Consider the following 20,874-nt stretch of genomic DNA (forward strand, 5'->3'; position numbering starts at 1 on the left):
TACTGTCAGTATATCTTCATTGATGCTTTCTTCCACTTAAAAAGCATAAACATTCTTACTAATATCTGTTATTTACTGTGGAAACTTTCTCTGAAAGTGTTCCCTCCTCTAAGATCATTATCTGATCCCCCCATTTCTGTCATCCCCATTTAACTGCTTATTTCACATGCACACATGTTCTTAACCCTGTTGCAAGTGAATATTGATTATCTGTGTCAGACAAAGTCCTAGCCACAAAGAGAGATGCAAACTGTATATACTAACAGCTTAAGTTCAGCCAGGGCACACAAGTGTGATCCTATTAACTAATAGGATGCCAAAATATTTCTGTACTAGTTGATAAATAGCTGATACCATAAGACCCTAGTTCCCTAACCCACAACAATAACCTTAGGCACAACTAGGTCCCATCTCTGAGACCCATATGACAACCTATTATCCAGCAACCAAAGGTCTGGCATTATAGACAGCTTCTGTTATGATATTTTGAATATCATTCCTTTTTCTACCACTAAATACAATGTGGGAAAATGTGATAAAATGCTATATTAATGATTTTTAAAGTTTTATGAAAACTCAGAGAATAAAGTACTCTTTGACAATAGCAGGTAAGGTGAAAAGTGAAGAGAACATCCAGGAAAAGTTTACAGAGTATATTATTGTTTCCCAATTTTTGATAAATAACAGTAATAATAAATACCATTTATTAAGTGTTTACTATGTCATGGGCTCTGCACCAAATTCCTTTTACAAACATTTATTACATTTATTCCTCACAAAACTGCAAGACATATATAATTACAATTTTATTTTACAGAGAGCATTGTTGGTCTTCAGTCAATTCATACTGATACAGCTGAACCAGTTATTCAAAGCCATCCATTTTTATTAGTCACAGTGTTTGTTGTTATCCATCAGCACATGGACTACTCCAATTATTAAGAATTTTGAACATCATTCCTACAGGTAAGAAAATGGAGACTAAGAATAAATCAGTGGCCAAAAATCGTGTAACAAAGAGCTAAGTTTTTCATTCTTAAGTCTAAAGTTCATGCTCTAAATCACTTTCTTAACTACATTTCAGAAATGTGGTTTTTCCTCATATCTTTTAGGAAGATAAAATGGTACCATATGTTTTTTAACTTCCTAAAGCCCACCATAAAAACAAACAGAGGAAGTAGGGTAGGGAAGCCAAAACATCAATAACACACTAGGTGACAAAGTATTCTCATGAACTAAAATTTGAGTAGGTAGTAATCAATCTCCAATAGTAACAAACATGCATGGCATTATCAGCAGCTACACAGGAGGGAGCAGAGAAAAAAGAGGGTCTTCTGATAGCCCTGAGAGCTGGAAAGTCCCCAAATTACTATAAGTATTCTCAGAAATACTCATAAGGCCAATCTGAGAATAGCCAAAACTGGATGAAGTTTTGAAGACTCCCAGTCCCAAATAACAGTAGGACGAGAGCAGTCTGAGTCCTATAAACTCTCAATTCTAAGTGAGGGAAGTTTTCTTGCAGGACAAAGCCCACATTAAGAAACTGCTGAAGGGGCGCCTGGGTGGCGCAGTCGGTTAAGCGTCCGACTTCAGCCAGGTCACGATCTCGCGGTCCGTGAGTTCGAGCCCCGCGTCAGGCTCTGGGCTGATGGCTCGGAGCCTGGAGCCTGTTTCTGATTCTGTGTCTCCCTCTCTCTCTGCCCCTCCCCCGTTCATGCTCTGTCTCTCTCTGTCCCAAAAATAAATAAACACGTTGAAAAAAAAATTTTTTTTAAAAAGAAACTGCTGAAACTAAAATTGAGCAGAGCAAATTGAACAGTTAGGAATAGAGAAGGCAAAGGAAACAAGAGATGCAATCATAGGGGGAGGAGCACTTTATGAAAACAACATAAGAGGGAGCTCTAGAACTGAGACATTAAGAAGGTTATCCTTAGGTTACATCCTCCACTAATCTAGAAATACCTCACTTAAGCATGAGCAAGCAAATAGATCACACAACTGAATCCTTTATAAAGTTGTTGTTGAAGAAGATCATTAAGAAGACAGTGACCTGTGAGCTGGACTCAGGCACTAGGTGGCTCCTCATCCCCTTTCTGTCCTTGGAATGTGGGTTCTACTTGACTTTCTCATGCCCAGAGGCTGCCCCAGAACATAGTATTGAGATGGCGATGTGGTGTTGAGAACACCTGCATGGTATATGTGACTGAATCCAGTTAAGGCCTCTATATAAACTTTTAAGAGTTGGCAGGCCAGCACAGAGACTCACTTATCTTGCTGCCACCAAACACAAACCTTGTATATAAGTTCCTTTTGCTGCCACCTACTAACCTAGAATGGCTTGTGTTTTTCTTTGGTCTCTTCCGGCCCTCTGTGTACAGGGGCTAGTTTCAGATTTCACCTAGGAAGCTCCTGAGAAGTTTCAAACCAGTGGTTACTGTAAGAAAAAAGGAGTAAGGAACAAAATAACATCTCTATACACAATTAAGGCACACTAAAAAGAAATGCCCACAAATAGGTGAAAACATCACAATTCCCAAATCAGGCAAAAAAGTGAAATATTAGCCCAAACTTTATTAATCTGATTTAAAACAATAGGGGTGCCTGGGTGGCTCAGTCAGTTAAGCATCTGACTCTTGATTTTGGCTCAGGTCATGATCTCATCGTTCATGGGTTAGAGCCCTGCATTGGGCTCTGTGCTGACAGTGCAGAGCCTGCTTGGGATTCTCTCTCTCCCTCTCTCTGCACCCCCCTGCTCTCTCTTTCTCAACATAAATAAACTTAACCTCCCCCCCCCCCAAAAAAAAAAAAAGATAGCAACAGCAAGAACAGACAGAGACAGGGAGCTCAATAATCCCCCAGGACTTTCAAAAAAAACTTAGGTATATAATAAAAGAAGTACTAAAAACCTAAAGAGAAGAGAAAATGCTAAAATAAGAAAGAGGAGGGAGAAAAGGACATAAGTATAAGAAGGATGGCTGATTTCACTTCAGAAAAAGATGAAGGTCAGAAGAAAATGAAACCTCTCCACTGTGATGAAAGGGAAGAAACTGTCAACCTAGAATCTAGATTTATGTTTGAAGACATACTATTTTAAATTTTTTTTTCAATGTTTATTTATTTTTGGGACAGAAAGAGACAGAGCATGAACGGGGGAGGGGCAGAGAGAGAGGGAGACACAGAATCGGAAACAGGCTCCAGGCTCTGAGCCATCAGCCCAGAGCCTGACGCGGGGCTCGAACTCACAGACCGCGAGATCGTGACCTGGCTGAAGTCGGACGCTTAACCGACTGCGCCACCCAGGCGCCCCTGAAGACATACTATTAAACATGCTTGGTAAAAGAAAATATAAAATAAATTTACAAAGTTTACAAAAAAGACAATAAAATCACTACACACTGAAACCTATGGGATGTATGTAAAGTAGTGATCAGAAGAAAATTCAATACACTAGATACTATTGTCAATCAAAATTAAAGAATTAAAATAAGTGAATTAAGTTCCCAGATACAAAATGAGGCAAAAAAGCCCTATAAGCCAAAAGAAATCAAAAGAAGGAAATAATGAGAGTAAAAACACAAATTAGTGAGGTAGAGAATAGAAAAGCAGCAGACGTAATTAGGTCAAAATCTGGTTTGAATAGATTTATTGAAATGCATGTAATCACTTAAAGTGAACAATTCAATGGCTTGTACTATATTTGTTTGTGCAACGATGACTGCAATCAATTTAAGAACGTTTTTTTAAAGTTTATCTATTTATTTTTGAGAAAGAGAGAGAACCAACAGGAGAGGGGCATAGAAAGAGGAGGACAGAGGATCTGTAGCAGGTTCTGTGCTGACAGCAGAGAGCCAGATGTGGGGCTCAAACTCATGAACCGTGATATCATGACCTGAGCTGAAGTCAGACATTTAACCAACTGAGCCACTAGGCACCCTTCAATTTTAGAACATTTTAATCACCTGAAAAAAGAACTCCTACATGCCTTGGCTGTCAATCCCCAATATCCTCACTCACTTTCCCAGCCCTAGGCAACTAGTACTTTATTTCCTGTCTCTATAGATATAAACTATTCTAGCTATTTATAAAAGAATCATACAATATGAAGTCTATGTGACTGGTTTACACTTAGCGTAATATTTTCAATGTTCATCACTATATCAAAATTATTTATAAAATCTATAGATAAAAGAGAAATGAGAAAATTTTGCATATAAATGTTAACTATGGTATTCTTTAAAATATTAATAATTGGAAAATTGTGAAAATCAGGGCACCTGAGTGGCTCACTCAGTTAAGCTTCTGACTTTGACTCAGGTCATGATCTCACCATTCATGATTTCAAGCCTCACGTCAGGCTCTGTGCTGACAGCTTAGAGCCTGGAGCCTGGTTCAGATTCTGTGTCTCCTTCTCTCTCGGCCCATTCTCTGCTCATGCTCTGTCTCTCTCTCACACACACACAAAAATTACATGAAAAAAATAAAATTGTGAAAATGCCTAATGGTAGGAGAATGATTAAATAAGGATTTGGGAAGATGGTAGTGGAATAAGAGAGCCTTAAGTTCACCTTCACCTATGAATACAAATAGATGAATGTCAATTTATCTTAAATACCCCAGAAAGTGACCTGAAGACTGACAGAACAAACTCTACAACTAAAGGGAGAGAAGAGTCCACATCAAAGAAGGTAGGAAGTGCAGAGATGGAGTTTGGGAGAGAGACAGATCAAGGTTGCTGTGGTAGGGAAGGAGCTGTGGTCATGGACAAGGGTGAGAGACAGACTAGCACTTGGAGAAGCCCACACAAGGCATATTAATTCCCCATAGCAATTGTCCTGGAAAGCAAGAGGGGCCAAATTTCATGAGTTCTTGCAACCAGCAGGGCATAAAGCCTAGAGTTTTAGGGTCAGTGGCTTGGCTCAGGGAGAGCCCAGGGAGCGTTTGGGTTGCTTTTGGAGAAAAGGCAGGGCAAACAGCCTGTGGACATACAGCATGGAAATAGTGATCTGTAGAGCACCTGGAACACACAGGGGTAAGGTTATTTGCTCACCTGAGACCATGTTCTGAAGAGACAGAGTTCACAGAGAGACCCCTCCGGAAACAAAGGAACTGGCAGGAGACATTTCTCTCCCCTGCCCTTCAACATAAGTACAGGGCCACCTGCAGGAATCAGCACAGCACTGACCCTCATACCTAACTTGCTTATATCAAGTCACACACCCCCTACACACCCACCCCACCCTGCGCTCCAGTGGAAACACTGTGCCAAGTCAGGCTTGCTTCAGTTTTCACCTTGGCAAGTTCCTTCCCCAAGAAAGATCAGCCCAAACACCTTCCAACACAGCATCTCCTGAACTGGGAGGTTTGCAGAACCTCAAATCCAGTGGTGGGGTGTCAAGTCTCATTTCACAAGCATACCAAAGCATACCTAGTTAAAATACATCACATTCATTTCAGGGACCAAATACTGCCCACAACAGGTAAAGAGAGCCTCTGCAGATGACAGGCTTGAAGGACAAAGCAGCCAGGACACAATAGCAAAGCACACATAGCTCACATTGAAGACACTCCCAAAATCACCAGGCCCTGGGAACAGGGGACACCACACTGCAGGTCACTACAGGACCTCTTTTCATCAAGACATTACCCTTTAGGGGCGCCTGGGTGGCGCAGTCGGTTAAGCGTCCGACTTCAGCTCAGGTCACGATCTCGCGGTCCGTGAGTTCGAGCCCCGCGTCGGGCTCTGGGCTGATGGCTCAGAGCCTGGAGCCTGTTTCCGATTCTGTGTCTCCCTCTCTCTCTGCCCCTCCCCCGTTCATGCTCTGTCTCTCTCTGTCTCAAAAATAAATAAAACGTTAAAAAATCAGGGGCGCCTGGGGGGCGCAGTCGGTTAAGCGTCCGACTTCAGCCAGGTCACGATCTCGCGGTCCGTGAGTTCGAGCCCCGCGTCGGGCTCTGGGCTGATGGCTCAGAGCTCGGAGCCTGTTTCCGATTCTGTGTCTCCCTCTCTCTCTGCCCCTCCCCCGTTCATGCTCTGTCTCTCTCTGTCCCAAAAATAAATAAACGTTGAAAAAAAAAAAAAATTAAAAAAAAAAAAAAAAAGACATTACCCTTTAAGAACAGGAGACATAGTTGACTTTCCTAACACAGAAACAGGCACAGAAACTTAGACAAAATGAGAAGACAGAGGAATTTGTCCTAAATGAAAGAAAAGGACAAGGCCATGGCCAGAAATCTAAGAGGAACAGATATAAGTAACATGCCTGATAGAGAATTTAAAGTAATGGTCATAAAGATACTCACTGAATTTGACAAAAGAGTGGAAAACATCAGTAAGACCTTAACACAGAGATAAGGAATAACATAGCAGAGATAAAAGGTTCAATAAATAAAATGGGAATCATACTTGATGGAATAAACACCAGGCTTGAAAAAAGCAGAGAAATGAATTAATGATCTAGAACACAGAGTAATGGGAAGTAATGAGGCTGAACTAAAGAGAGGAAAAAGAACTATGCAAAACAAAAATAGACATACAGAAATCAATGATGCCATCAAGCATAATAACATTTGTACTATAGAGATCCCAGAAGAAGAAAGAGAAAACAGGGCAGAAAATGTATTTGAAGAAATAATAGCTGAAAACTTCCCTAATCTGGCAAAGGAAACAGATATCTAGATCCAGGAGGCACAGAGAACACCACCACCACCACCACCACCCTCCCGCCCGCCCCCCCCCCCCCGCCCGGCAACAAAAGCTGTTCCATACCAGGACATGTTGCAATTAAAATTGCAAATTGTAGTAATAAAGAAAAAATTTAAAGTAGCAAGACAAAAGAAGACAGTTACATATAAGGGGAAACCCCATAAGGTAATCAGCAGATTTTCTGCAGAAACTTTGTAAGCCAGAAGGGTGTGGCATGATATATTCAAAGTGCTGAATGGGAAAAATCTGCAACCAAGAATACTCTACCCAGTAAGGTTACCATTCAGAATATAAGGGGAGACAAAGAGTTTCCCAGACAAACAAAAACTAAAGGAGTTCATGATAACTAAACCAGCCTTCAAGAAATACTAAAGGGAATTCTGAGTGGATCTGAAAGACTAAATGTGACATTTTAAAAATAGGAAACATAAAAGCAGTAAAAATGAATATATCTGTAAAAATCAGTCTAGGAATTCACAAAATAACAGGATATAAAATATGACACCATATACCTAAAACATGGGGAAGAGAGGAGAAAAGATTATGTTCAACGTAAATAACCATTAACTTAATATAGACTACTTTATGCAGAAGATGTTATATACAAACCTAGTGGAAAACACAAATCAAAAACCACTAATATATATGCAAAGAATAAGAGAAAAAATTCAACTATATCACTAAAGAAAACCAGCAAACCATGAAAGAAAGAGAAGAAAGGACCAGAGAAAAACTTCAAAAATAACCACAAAACAAGTAACAAATTGGCAATAAATACATATCTCTCAATAATTACTTTGAATGTAAATGAACTAAACACTCCAATCAAAAGACATAGAGTGATAGAATGGATAAAAAAGAAAACCAAGGCTCATCTGTAAGCTGCCTACAGGAGATTCATTTTAGACCTACAGACAATTACAGACTGAAAGTGGGGGATGGAGAAATATTTATCATGCAAATGGATGTCAAAAGAAACCCATAGTAGCAATACTTATATCAGACAAAACTGACTTTAAGACAAAGACTGTAAAAAGAAACAAAGAAGGGCACTATATAATCATAAAGGGGTAATTCCAACAAGAAGGTATAATAATTGTAGCTATGCAACCAACATGGGAGCACCCAAATACATATAACACTTAAAAACAAACATAAAGGAACTAGCCAATAGTAATACAATAATAGTAGGGGACTTTAACACCCCACATATACCAATGGACAGATCATCTAATCAGAAAATCAATAAGGAAACATGGTTTTGAATGATACAGTGGACCAGATGGATTTAATAGAACATTCAATCCTAAAACAGAATGCACATTGTATTCAGCTATACATGGAGTATTCTCAAGAATAGATTATATATTAGGCCACAAACAAGTCTCAACAAATTCAAAAAGATCGAACTCATCACTATGAAACTAGAAGTCAACCACAAGAAAAAATGTGGAAAGACCACAAACACATGGATGTTAAATAACATGCTACTAAACAATGAATAAGTTAACCAAGGAATCAAAGAAAATATCCAAAAGTACAAGGAAACAAATGAAAATGAAAACACAATGCAATGGTTTAAAACTTTTTCTTTGCTTAGAATCAGCCAGGGGTTCTAAGAGGGAAGTTTATAGCAATTCAGGTCTACCTCAAGAAACGAGAAAAATCTCATTTAAACCAGCTAACATTACACCTAAAGGAGCTAGAAAAAGAACAACAAACAGAAGGACCTGGAGGGCATAGTTAAGCAACCAACTCTTGATTTCAGCCTAGGTCATGCTCTCACCATTGTGGCATCGAAACCCATGTTGGACTTCATGCTAGATGTAGAGCCTCCCTCTACCACTTGTGCTCTTTCTCTCTAAAAAAAATGAAACAACACAAAACAAACAAAACCCAAAACTTGCAGAAGGAAGGAAATAATAAACAGTAGAACAGAGATAAATGATATAAAAATAAACAACAACAACAAAATAGTAGAACAGATAAATGAAACCAGGAGTTAGTTCCTTGAAAAGGTAAACAAAATTCATAAATTTCTATCCAGACTCATAAAGAAGAGGAAGTATTCAAATAAGTAAAATTACAAATGAAAAAGGAGAAATAACAACCAACATCAAAGAAATACAAATGATGGTAAAAGAATATTGTGACAACTATATCCCAACAAATTGGATAACCTAGAAGAAATGGATAAATTCCTAGAAACATGTAACCTACCAAAACTGAAGTAGGAAGAAATAGAACATATAAATATACTGATTACCAGTAAGGAGACTGAATCAGTAATCAAGAAACTCCCCCAAAAGCAAAAGTCTAGAACCAGAATTCTATGAAACACTTCAAGAAGATTTAACACTATTCTTCTCAAACTATTTAAAAAAAAAAAAAAGTACAAGAGGAAGGAAAACTTCCAAATTCATTCTATGAAACCAACATTACCTTAATACCAAAACCAGATAAAGACTCCACCAAAAAAGAGAACTACAGGCCAATATCTCTGATGAATATAGCTGCAAAAATCCTCAACAAAATACTACCAAACAGAAGTCAACAATATATTAAAAAAATCATTTACCACAATCAAATAGGAATTATTTCTGTCATGCAAGAATGGTTCAATATTCACAAATCAATCAATGTGATACAGCACATAAATAAGAGAAGGATAAAAACCATATAATCATTTCAGTAGATGCAGAAAAACATTCAACAAGTAAAACATCACTTCATGATAAAAGCCCTCAACAAAGTAGGTTTAAGTCAGGAACAAGACAAGGATGTCCTCTATCACCACTTTCATTCAACATAGTACTGGAATTCCTAGCCACAGCAATCGGAACACAAAAAGAAATAAAAGGCATCCAAATCATCAAAGAAGAATTCAAACTTTCACTCTTTGCAGATGACATGATATTCTTCATAGAAAACCCTAAAGACTCCACCAAAAATACTAGTAGAACTGGTAAATGAATTCAGTAAAGTTGCAGGATACAAAATCAATGTACAAAAATGTGTTGCGTTTCTAAAAACTAATACTGAAGCAATAGGAAGAGAAATTAAGAAAACAATCCCATATATAATTGCATCCAAAATAATGGGGCGCCTGGGTGGCGCAGTCGGTTAAGCGTCCGACTTCAGCCAGGTCACGATCTCGCGGTCCGTGAGTTCGAGCCCCGCGTCGGGCTCTGGGATGATGGCTCAGAGCCTGGAGCCTGTTTCCGATTCTGTGTCTCCCTCTCTCTCTGCCCCTCCCCCGTTCATGCTCTGTCTCTCTCTGTCCCAAAAATAAATAAACGTTGAAAAAAAAAAAAAAAAATTTCAAAATAATAAGACACGTGGGAATAAACCTAACCAAAGAGGTGAAAGACCTGCATTCTGAAATCCATAAAACATTGATGAAATAAATTGGAGATGACACAAAGAAATGGAAAGACATCCCATGCTCATTGATTGGGAGAATAAATATTGTTAATAAATATTATTCCAAAGCAATCTACACATTTACTGTAGCTGCTATTAAAAGACCAACAGTACTTTTCACAGAATTAGAACAAAACATTTTTAAAATTTATTTGGAACCACAAAAGACTCTGAGTTGCCAAAGCATTTTTGAAAATGAAAAGCAAAACTATAGGTATCATAATTCCTGTCTTTATATTACACATTATATTACACATTATATTACAAAGATAGTAATCAAAACAGTATGGTACTGGCACAAAATTAGACACATAGATCAATAGAACAGAAGAGAAAATCCACTAATAAACCCATTATTATATGATTAATTAATATTCAACAAAGCAGGAAAGAATATCCAATGGGAAAAGGACAGTCTATTCCAACAAGTGGTGTTGGGAAAACCAGTCCAGGTACATGCAAGAGAATGAAACTGGACTACTTTTTTAAACAATACACAAAAATGCATTCAAAATGGGTTAAGAACCTAAATGTGAGACCTAAGACATAAAAATCCTATAAGAGAGCACAGGTAACAGTGTCTCTGACATTGACTGTAGCAACATTTTCCAGATGTGTCTCCTGAGGCAAGGGAAATAAAAGCAAAAATAAGATATTTGAACTATATCAAAATAAGAAGTTTCTGCACAGTGAAATAGTCAACATAACTAAAAGGGAAACTATAGAATGGGAGAAGACATTTGAAATGGACACATCTGATAAAGAGTTAGCATCCAAAATGTATAAAGAACTTATAAAACACAATGCACCCAAAACAAATGATCTAATTAATATATGGGCAGAAAACATGAGCAAACATTTCTCCAAAGAAGACATCCAGATGGCTGACATGTGAAAAGATGCTCAACATTGGTCATCATCAGAGAAATACAAATCAAAACTACAATGATATAACACCTCATACCTGTCAGAATGGCTAAAATCAACAACACAAAAGACACCAGATGTTGACAAGTATGTGGAGAAAAAGAAACCCTCTCACATTGTGGTGGAAGTGCAAACTGGTGCAGCTACTGCAGAAAACAGTATGCAGGTTCCTCACAAATTTAAAAATAAAATTACCCTATGATCCAATAATCATACTATGGGGTGTTTACCAAAAACAAACAAACAAACAAACAAAAAACACTAATTCCAAAGATATGTGCACCCCTGTGTTTATAGGAACATTATAATAGCCAAATTATGAAAGTGTCCATCAATAGATAAATGGAAAAAAGAGATGTGAGATTATATATATATATATATATATATATATATATATATATATATGCAATGGAATATTACTCAGCCATAAATAAGAATGAAATATTGCCATTTGCAATGACATGGATAGAGCTACAGAGTATAATGCTAAGTGAAATAAGCCAGTCAGAGAAAGATAAATGCCATATGATTTCACTCATATGTGGAATTTAAGAAACAAAACAAATGAACAAAGGGAAAAGAAAAAGAGAGGTAAACCAAGAAACAGACTCTTAACTATTTAGAACAAACTGTGGTTACTGGAAGGAAGTCAGGGGGAAGTGATGATATAGGTGATGAGGATTAAGAAGTAAACTTGTCATGATGAGCATTGGGTAATGTATGAAATTGTTGAATCATGATGTTGTACACATGAAACTAATATAACACTGTATGTTAATTAAACTTCAATTAAAATAAAATTTTTAATATGAAATTAAATATACACAAAAATACTTATTTTAACACTATTTCTATTAATAGAATACTGGGATTTACTCACTTTATTAACTAAAGACTAGTCTAATAAATTACGATATATCTATTCAATGGAGATCTGTGAAGCTGTGAAAGAAGTTATGAAGATCTCTTCATAGGTCCAAGGAATGATAAGATATTCAGAAAGTAGTGTCAAAAAAAAAAAACAACCCAGGAGTCAGAATAGTACAAATAATATTCTATACTTTGTATAAGAAATGGGAGGGGAGGGGAGGGAGAGAGATATGTATTTGCTAACTTTTGGAAAAATATTGATAAATAAAATCTAATCATTTTATAGGAAGTGGGGAAGGAAGAGAAGAAAGAAACAGGAATGGAAGCTAGACCTCTAAATATATCAGATTTTATAATTTTTATTTTGGATACAACTGTCTATCTTACATAATTGAAAACCCAAATTAAATTTTTAATTATTTGTTTATTGAATTTTAGTTAATATACAATTCAATATTGGTTTCAGAATTAGAATTCATTAATACATCACTTACATACAACACTCAGTGCTCATCACAATAAGTACCCTCCTTAACACCCATCTAGCCCATCTCACATCTCCCTCCTTCCAGGAACCCTCAGTTTGTTCTCTGTTGTTAAGAATCTCTTGTGGTTTGTTTCCTTTCCTTCTCTTCCCCTTTGCCATATGTTCATCTGCTTTGTTTCTTAAGTTCCACATGAGTGAAGTCATATGATATTTGTCTTTCTCTGATTGACTTATTTAGCTTAGCATAATACATTCCAGCTCCATCCATGTTGTTGCAAATGGCAAGACTATTCTTTTTGATGACTGAGTAAAATACCATTCTATATATATACCACTTCTTCTTTATCCATTCATCAGTCGGGAATTTGGGCTCTCTCCATAGTTTGTCTATTCTTGAAAATGCTGCTATAAACATTGGGGTGCATATACTCCTTTGAATCTGTATTTTTGTATCATTTGGGTAAATATCTAACAGTGTAATTGCTGGATTATAGGGTAGTTTTATTTTTAGTTTTTTGAGGGCTCTGCATACTGTTCTCCAGAGTGGTTCCACCAGTTTGCATTCCTACCAGCAGTGTTAGAAGGTTCCCCTTTCTCTGTATTCTCACCAACACCAGTTGTTTCATGTATTGTTAATTTTAGCCAATCTGATATGTGTGTGGTGGTATCTCATCATGGTCTTGATTAGTATTTCCCTAATGATGAGTGATGTTGAGCATCTTTTCATGTGTCTGTTAGCCATCTGGATGTCTTCTTTAGAAAAGTGTCTATTCATATCTTCTGCTCATTTATTAACTGGGTTGTTTGCTTTTTGGGTGTTGAGTTTGATAAGTTCTCCATAGATTTTGAATACTAGCCCTCAGAAACAAACAAAAAAACCAGGTCAAACCCACAACATATCATAGTGAAACTTGCAAAATACAAAGATAAAAAGAGAATTCTGAAAGTAGCTAGGGAAAAATGGTCCTTAGCCTACAAGAGTAGACACGTAAGATCAGCAGCAGGCCTGTCCACTGAAACTTGGTAGGCCAGAAGTAAGTGGCAGGAAATAGTCAATGTGCTGAATGGGAAAATATGCAGCCAAGAATTCTTTATCCAGCAAGGTTGTCATTCAGAATAGAATGAGAGATAGAGTTTCCCAGACAAACAAAACTAAAGGAGTTCATTACCACTAGACAAGTCCTGCAAGAAATTTTAAGGGGGACTCTGAGTGGAGTGAAAAAAAAAGACCAAACCAACAAAGACTACAAAGGATGAGAGAACATCACCAGAAACATCAGCTTTACAGGTAACACACCGGCACTAAATTCATATCTTTCAATAATCCACCTGAATATATATGATTTCACTCATATGTGGAATTTAAGAAACAAAACAGATAAATATAGGTGAAGGAAAGAAAAAACTAGATAAAAACAGAGAGGGAGGCAAACCATTAAATACAGAGAACAAACTGAGGGTTGCTGGAGGGATGTTGAATGGGGGGATGGGCTAAATGGGTGATGGGCATTAGGGAGGGCACTTGTTGGGATGAGCACTGGTTATTGTATGTAAGTGATAGATCACCAAATTCTACTTCTGAAATCTTTATTACACTATATGTTAACTAACTTGAATGTAAATTTTAAAAATTAAAAATAAATAAATAAATTACAATATTGGAGGGACACCTGTCTGGCTCAATCAGTGGAACATTTGGCTCATGATTGCAGGGTTGTTTGAGCCCCATTTTAGGTGTAGAGATTGCTTTTTTTTAGGTGTAGAACTTAAAGTTTTTAAAAATAATAAATTGTAACATTGGAATTACAAAAAAAAATCACCCTGAATATAAAGGGAATAAATGTTCCAATCAAAAGACATAGGGTATCATAATGGATAAAAAAAAAAAAAAAAAAAAAAGATCCATCTATAGGCTGTCTACAGGAGGCTCATTTAAGACCTAAAGATGTTGGCAGATTGCAAATGAGGGGATGGTGGGGCACCTGGGTGGCTCGGTTGGTTAAGCATCTGACTTCAGCTCAGGTCATAATCTCATGGTTCATTGGTTTAAGCCCTGCATCAGGCTCTGTGCTGACAGATCAGAGCCTAGACCCTGCTTTGGAATCTGTGTCTCTCTCTTTGCCCCTGCCCTGCTCATTCTCTGTCTCTCAAAAACAAATAAATATTAAACAATTTTTTTTAAGTTTAAAAAAAAGAAAGTGAGGGAATGGAGAATCATCTATCATGCTAATGGACATCAAAAGAAAGCCGAAATAACCATACTTGTATCAGACAAACTAGATACTACAACAAAGACTGTAACAAGAGATAAAGAAGGACATTATATCATAATTAAAGGATCTATCCATCAAAAAGAGCTAACAATTGTAAATATTTATGCCCCCAACTTAATGCAACCAAAATATATAAATCAATTAATAACAAATATAAAGAAACTTATTGATAATAATGCCATAATAATAGGGGGATTTAATACCCTACTTACAGCAATAGGCAGATCGCCTAAGCAGAAAATCAACAAGGAAACAATAGCTTTGAATGACAGACTGGACCAAAATTTAATTTTAAGAATATTTAAGGAGAGTGGGGCATCTGGGTGACTCAGTTGGTTAAGGGCCCAACTTACAGTTGGGTGATCTCACGGTTTGTGGGTTCAAGCCCTACATTGGGCCCCATGCTGGCAGTGCAGAGCCTTCTTGGGATTCTTTCTTTCTCCCTCTTCTCTCTGCTTCTCTCCCCCTTGTACTCTCTCTCTCTCTCGAAATAAATAAATAAACTTCAAAAAAATATTTAAAGAGTAGACTGTCTAAAGCAAAAATCAAGGAAATAAACTTAACTCTGTATGAAGTTAGTGGTATAACCACTTTGAGAAAAATTATCATAACTTTAAAGCACTACATTTTGACTATCCATCTAAAGACAAAAATACCAGCAAAAAAAGACTTAAATTGAATTCAGTAGGTTTGTACTAATTTTGAAGCTATTTTGTATTTATTTTGAAGCTATTACAATATTATATATATATAATATTCAATGTCTATGTGAGTGCATTAGAATAAAATCAAATAAGTAATTACATTAGTGTTATCGGGATTTTTTTCAAAATAAGAAAATGAGTTGCAAATATAAAAATGAAGAATTAAAAACCTGATAATATTTAATTTGAATAAAAAATATAGCTATAAGTTTAGAATTTATTTTTCTTTTCCTAAATTAATACGTATTTCCTAACCCTGTTCACTGAAAAGGACTAAACATAATTACAATCTATTAACAATGAATAAATATTTCTAGTGCATAGATTGTGGTCTTAAAATGCTATTCCTTTAGGGGTGCCTGGGTGGCGCAGTCGGTTAAGCGTCCGACTTCAGCCAGGTCACGATCTCGCGTTCTGTGAGTTCGAGCCCCGCGTCAGGCTCTGGGCTGATGGCTCAGAGCCTGGAGCCTGTTTCCGATTCTGTGTCTCCCTCTCTCTCTGTCCCTCCCCCGTTCATGCTCTGTCTCTCTCTGTCCCAAAAATAAATAAACGTTGAAAAAAAAAAAAAATTAAAAAAAAAAAATGCTATTCCTTTATAAAAGAAACCAGGACTTTTGAAGAAATGGCTGACTCCAAATATGGCACAGGAAACAGAAAAAAATGTACCTGGGATATCTTGTCACTTCTGAAAGCAAGGTAACTATCAAAGACTACAGACATCACTGTTAAGAGGACAAAGACATCATTTTTATCTGGCCAAAAATAAGACAAATTTGTAAAGTAATGACTACATTGAATCAAAATGCATTAATGCATTTTGATTAATGCATTTAATATGCAAAATGCGTATTAAAATCTATGAGTTCAGGGAGATCCAACATGGTGGAGAAGTAGGGGGACCCAAAGTTCCCTCATCCCTCAAACACAGCAGTATTGAGGCCAAAGGATTCTAGATTCCAAGAGTCCGGGCTGCAGAGTGACAGAGTTGTCTCCAGAGACCCACGGGGACAACCTGGTGGGCCATAGGTGTGTCATTGTGAACTGGGAGAGATAAAATGGACAGCATAGGCACAGATGGGAGGGATCCCCTTCTTCAGAGAGACAAAGGGAAGAAAAGAGAGGCAGAGGAAGCATAAGACTGTAACTGGACAAGAGAAAAAAATCACGGACCCAGAGGGAGAAAGATCCAACCTCTAACCGCAGAGTTTTCTCCGGACTGGGGCCAGTTGCCCTGTTCGTGCACCTGGGGAGGAGGGAAGCCAGCTCTGGGCTCAGTAACTAGTTCAGAGGCACATTCCATAGTGGGAGAAAGCAATCCCCTCCCTGGAGTGCTGTGAGAAGAAGGTATACAACAGTTCAAAGGACAAAGACTGCCTGTGCCTGCCAGCCAGAGGCAATATATCATTGGTGGCATGGAGTGGCACTTCTCTAGAACTGAATGCACAGAGAAGGACCCCTTACACATCAGGGTTTAAATCCCCACCAAGTGCCAGGGAGGTGCAGGAGTCCGCAGAGCGAGACAAACTGGCCTCGTTCACTCTGATGGCACCGTGACGATGGCTTGAACAGAGTGGTTTGGGACACCTGGTCTGTGAAGGAGAGACTGGAGTGTCACCAATTTTCTCCCTATCACCAACAAGGTTGGGCCTCAGGGAACAGACAGGGGGCCCACAGGGGAGGCAGGCCCGCCTACACCAAACCACACGCCCCAGCACCTGGTAACTGTGTATCTACTGAAGCAAGATAGATGCTGATGAACAAGACAGCCCCTCCGTCAGACCAGTGCTGCCACTGGTTCCAAGGCACCCAGCAGTTTTGCATTTTCTGATTTAATTCGTGGACAATTCCTATTATATATATATTTTTTTTCTTCCTTTTTTCCTTCTTATTTCTTCCCTCCTCTAGTCTGGTTATTCTGGTTATTGGTTTGTTTAAGCAGACATATTTAATCTATTCTCTTTATACCTGTTCTATATCTCCTTCTTTATTTTCCTCTGCCACTCTCTGGATTAAGCTGAATAGTTTCTCTGCCTGGTCAATTTTCTTTTCTTTTCCTTTTCCCTGCCCCGTTGTTTTCTTGTAGCTGGTGTTTTTGTTTGTTTTGCTTTGTTTTAAAGGGTTTTTTTTGTCTCTCTGGTTTTTGCTTGTTTGTTTCTTTTCTTTTCCAGGGCAACATCAATGAAAAAATCAAAGCATACCTGGTAAAGGGTCCAAAACATCACTATGAGTAGGAAGATAAAGCAATCAAAGTCACAACAAGAGAGCAAGTAACACATTCCAAAAAACAGGCCTGAAGGGCCAGGCCCTGGACAGTGTATAACCCCTCTTTAATATAGTAGTCTCACAGGTGCAGGACCATAACAAGCTTTTAAAACACTTAAGGGATAAGAAAAGTAGCCAAAATGATGAAATGGAAGAATTCTCCTCAAAAGAAATTCCAGGAAGAAATGACAGCTAAAAGATTGATCAAAACAGATATAAACAATGTAAGTGAACAAGAATTTAGAATAATCATCATAAGATTAATCACTGGGCTTAAAGAAAGCATAAAAGACAGCAGAGAATCTACTGTTTCAGAGATCAAGGAACTAAAAAATGTCATAATGAATTTTAAAATGCTGTAAATTAGGTGCAAAATAAACTTGAGGCAGTGACAGCAAGAATTGAAGAGGCAAAGGGGAGAATAAGTGAAATAGAAGGTAAAATTATGGGAAAAAATGAAGTTGAGAAAAAAAGAGACAAAAAAATTCTGGACCAGGAAGGGAGAATTAGAGAACTAAGTGATTCAATGAAACTTAATAATATCCATATCATAGGATTTCCAGAAGAAGAGAGAGAGAAAGGGGCAAAAGGTGTAGTTGAACAAATCATAGCTGAAAACTTCCCCAATCTGGGGAAGCAAACAGACATTGAAATCTAGGAGGCACAGAGAACTCCCTTCATATGTAACTTTAATCAATCTTGTGCATGACATATCATAGTGAAACTGGCAAAATACAAAGGTAACGAAAGAGTTCTGAAAGCAGCTAGGGACAAACTGGCCTTAACCTAAAGGGGTAGATACATAAGGGTAGTAGCAGACCTATCTACTGAAGCTTGGCAGGCCAGAAGGGAGGGTCAGGAAATATTCAATGTGCTGAACAGGAAAAAAATGTAGCCAAGAATACTTTATCCAGCAAGGCTATCATTCAGAATAGAAGAGGGGAATAAAGATTTTCCCAGCCAAACAAAAACTGAAGGAGTTCATCACCACTAAACCAGCCCTACAAGAGATCCTAATGGGGGACTTTGTGAGTGGAATGCTGCAAAGACTACAAAGAACCAGAGACATCACTGCAAGCATGAAACCTACAGATAATACAATGATTCTAAATCCATATCTTTCAATAATAACACTGAATGTAAATGGACTAAATGCTCCTATCAAAAGACATAGGGTATCAGAATGGATAAAAAAAACAAGACCCATCTATTTGCTGTCTACAAATGACCCACTTTAGCCCTGAGAACACCTTCAGGTTGAAAGTGAGGGGATGGCGAACCATCTGTCATACTACTGGAAGTTAAAAGAAAGCTGGAGTAGCCACACTTATATCAGAAAAACTAGATTTTAAACTAAAGGCTGTTACAAGAGATGAAGAAGAGCATTACATCATAATCATGAGGTCTATCCACCAAGAAGAGCTAGCAATTATAAATGTTTATGCACCCAAGTTGGAAGCACCCAAATATATATAACAATTAATCACAAACATAAGCAATCTTATTGGTAAGAATGTGGTAATTGCAGGGACTTTAATACTCTACTTACAACAATGGACAGAAAATTTAGGCAGAAAATCAATAAGGAAACAATGGCCCTGAATGATACACTGGACCAGATGGACTTGACAGATATATTCAGAGCTTTTCATCCTAAAGCAGCAGAATTCATTCTTCTCGAGTGCACATGGAACATTCCCCAAGATAGATCACATACCAGGTCACAAAATAGCACTCAATATTTATAAAAGAATTGAGATCATACCATGCACATTTTCAGGACACAATGCTATGAAATTTGAAAGCAACCAGAGGAAAAAGTTTAGAAAACCTCCAAATGCATGTAGGTTAAAGAACAAAAGAATGAATGGGTCAACCAGGCAATTAAAGAAGAAATTAAAAAATATACGGAAACAAATGAAAATGAAAACACTGCAGTCCAAACCCTTTGGGATGCAGCAAAGGCAGTCCTGAGAGGAAAATATATTGCAATCTAGGTCTATCTCAAGAAACAAGAAAAATCCCCCAACAAAAAAATCTAACAGTACATATAAAGGAAGTAGAAGCAGAACAGCAAAGAAATCCTAAGGCCAGCAGAAAAAGAAAACTAATAAAGATTAGAGCAGATGTGGAGTTTGGTGAGCTCTTTATAGATTTTGGATACTAGCCCTTTGTCTGATATGTCATTTGCAAATATCTTTTCCCATTCCGTTGGTTGCCTTTTAGTTTTGTTGGTTGTTTCTTTTGCTGTGCAGAAGCTTTTTATCTTCATAAGGTCCTAGTAGTTCATTTTTGCTTTTAATTCCCTTGCCTTTGGGGATGTGTCAAGTAAGAGATTGCTACGGCTGAGGTCAGAGAGGTCTTTTCCTGCTTTCTCCTCTAGGGTTTTGATGGTTTCCTGTCTCACATTCAGGTCCTTTATCCATTTTGAGTTTATTTTTGTGAATGGTGTGAGAAAGTGGTCTAGTTTCAATCTTCTGCATGTTGCTGTCCAGTTCTCCCAGCACCATTTGTTAAAGAGACTGTCTGTTTTCCATTGGATGTTCTTTCCTGCTGTGTCAAAGATGAGTTGGCCATACGTTTGTGGGTCTAGTTCTGGGGTTTCTATTCTATTCCATTGGTCTATGTGTCTGTTTTTGTGCCAGTACCATGCTGTCTTGATGACTACAGCTTTGTAGTAGAGGCTAAAGTCTGGGATTGTGATGCCTCCTGCTTTGGTCTTCTTCTTCAAAATTACTTTGGCTATTCGGGGCCTTTTGTTCCATATGAATTTTAGGATTGCTTGTTCTAGTTTTGAGAAGAATGCTGGTGCAATGTTGATTGGGATCGCATTGAATGTGTAGATAGCTTTGGGTAGTATTGACATTTTGACAATATTTATTCTTCCAATCCATGAGCATGGAATGTTTTTCCATTTCTTTATATCTTCTTCAATTTCCTTCATAAGCTTTCTATAGTTTTCAGCATACAGATCTTTTACATCTTTGGTTAGATTTATCCCTAAGTATTTTATGCTTCTTGGTGCAATTGTGAATGGGATCAGTTTCTTTATTTGCCTTTCTGTTGCTTCATTATTAGTGTATAAGAATGCAACTGATTTCTGTACATTGATTTTGTATCCTGTGAAGAAATGGGCAGAAAACATGAATAGACACTTCTCTAAAGAAGACATCTGGGTGGCCAATAGGCACATGAAAAGATGCTCAGCGTCGCTCCTCATCAGGG

The 20,874-nt window shown here is 37.6% G+C and overlaps 1 long non-coding RNA gene across 1 annotated transcript; it reads left to right on the forward strand.

The window, feature by feature from the left end:
• The first annotated feature begins 824 nt into the window (after window positions 1-824).
• LOC147583359 (uncharacterized) lies at window positions 825-17,737 on the forward strand. Its single transcript, XR_015243071.1, has 3 exons — window positions 825-966; window positions 15,990-16,083; window positions 17,556-17,737. It is a non-coding gene; the product is annotated as an uncharacterized LOC147583359 (long non-coding RNA).
• The last annotated feature ends 3,137 nt before the right edge of the window (window positions 17,738-20,874 follow it).

This window comes from Puma concolor, chromosome A2 (genome assembly GCF_028749965.1).
Source record: "Puma concolor isolate L17-30 chromosome A2, mPumCon1.1.hap2, whole genome shotgun sequence".
NCBI classification, from domain to species: domain Eukaryota; kingdom Metazoa; phylum Chordata; class Mammalia; order Carnivora; family Felidae; genus Puma; species Puma concolor.